This window comes from Octodon degus, unplaced genomic scaffold (assembly GCF_000260255.1).
Source record: "Octodon degus isolate 3935 unplaced genomic scaffold, OctDeg1.0 scaffold00016, whole genome shotgun sequence".
NCBI lineage: Eukaryota > Metazoa > Chordata > Mammalia > Rodentia > Octodontidae > Octodon > Octodon degus.
The window spans coordinates 11,018,145-11,019,636 of NW_004524592.1; the positions used below are offsets into that span (position 1 = coordinate 11,018,145).

General features: G+C 44.6%; 1 non-coding gene across 1 annotated transcript; it reads left to right on the top strand.

The window, feature by feature from the left end:
- The first annotated feature begins 703 nt into the window (after nt 1-703).
- On the top strand, nt 704-810 carry LOC111815455. The gene has a single exon (XR_002820142.1). It is a non-coding gene; the product is annotated as a U6 spliceosomal RNA (small nuclear RNA).
- The last annotated feature ends 682 nt before the right edge of the window (nt 811-1,492 follow it).

Consider the following 1,492-nt stretch of genomic DNA (forward strand, 5'->3'; position numbering starts at 1 on the left):
TACGTGGAATCGAATTCAGAACCTGTGTGTCTGAGCTATCTTCCCAGCCCTTCCATCTGCCATATAGCCAGACTCCAACCAAAGCAAGCAGAGGAGGAAAGAGGCAACACTGACCTTTCAGGTCCAAACATGGACAAAATCACTAAAATAGGGGGGTAAGTTTTAACCCTACAGTTTGCAGCACCAGCACCCAATCTAGTTCCCCAAAATGGATTTGGCGGGCTGGCGTTACCATGGAGAGAAGGAAGAGTTCCGTCCCCGTGTGTGTGGTCTCAGCTCTTCTTAAGGTGTGAACAGCTCCAAGAGGTGCTACGAGATTAGAGGGCTTGGGAGATCTCCTGGGGTGGCACAGAGCTGGCAAGGCCTGGACACAGAGCCAGACACAGGGCCCAGTGTACAGGTGTAGCCCGAGGAGTCTGGGATGGCACCCTGCCCCTGTGCCATCCCTCCCACCTGCAAAACTCAGCGCCCAGTGGCACAGTCTCGCCCACACCAAACCCACAGTTTTCTTGGATGAACCTTTCTCTGTCCCCTTTCCCAGAGCCCCTATGTGCACAATTTATATTCCTGCCATATGGCTGCTTCCTCTGCCCTTTGGGCATTGAGGGCTAAACCCAGCACCTGGAAAGTATCCGGGTCACCACACTTAAACTGCCCCTATTTGTTTCTTTTAATTTCTGAGATTATTCAAAGCAGTATGAAGGTGCTCGCTTCGGCAGCACATATACTAAAATTGGAACGATACAGAGAAGATTAACATGGCGCCTGCGCAAGGATGACACGCAAATTTGTGAAGCGTTCCATAATTTTATGCAATGTATTAATTATTGAAACTGTCCTACTAGTTTGATTTGAAACTGTCTCATTGCTTTTCTTTCTTTCTTTCTTTCTTTCTTTCTTTCTTTTCTTTTCTTTTTTTTTTTTTTTTTTTTTTTTGGTGGAAAGGGGGATTGAAGTCAGGTCCTTGCGCTTGCCAGGGAAGTACTTATTCTACTGAGCCATCTCCCCTGCCCTGCTATTTGTTTCCCAATAAAATTATGGAAACAAAAAAAAGCAAAGCAGTACGAAGAAACTTCCCTGAACTTTTCTATTTCCCTGTTCCTCCCTTCTCTTTATGTATGTATGTATGTATGTATGTATGTATGTATGTATCTATCTATCTATCTATCTATCTATCTATCTATCTATCTATCTATTTACACTGGGAATCAAACTTAGGGTCGTGTTGGTTTTTTTTTTTAAGTATACCATTTAATTTACTATTTCTTTCTCAAGAGAGTTTTCTTCAGTCTACTAAGCCCCAGCTCCCCTTCCATGAGCTTTGGTGGAGGTCACAGGCAGCACCAGCAGGTCTAAATCGGGGTGAAGGAGTTCAGTCCTTGCAGGCTTCACAAGTTCGATTTCTGACCACTTTGTTGTGAATGGCACAACTCACACAGTAATGCAGTTTCACATACAGCTTGGGAAGCACATAACCGTTGAAGACACTTGC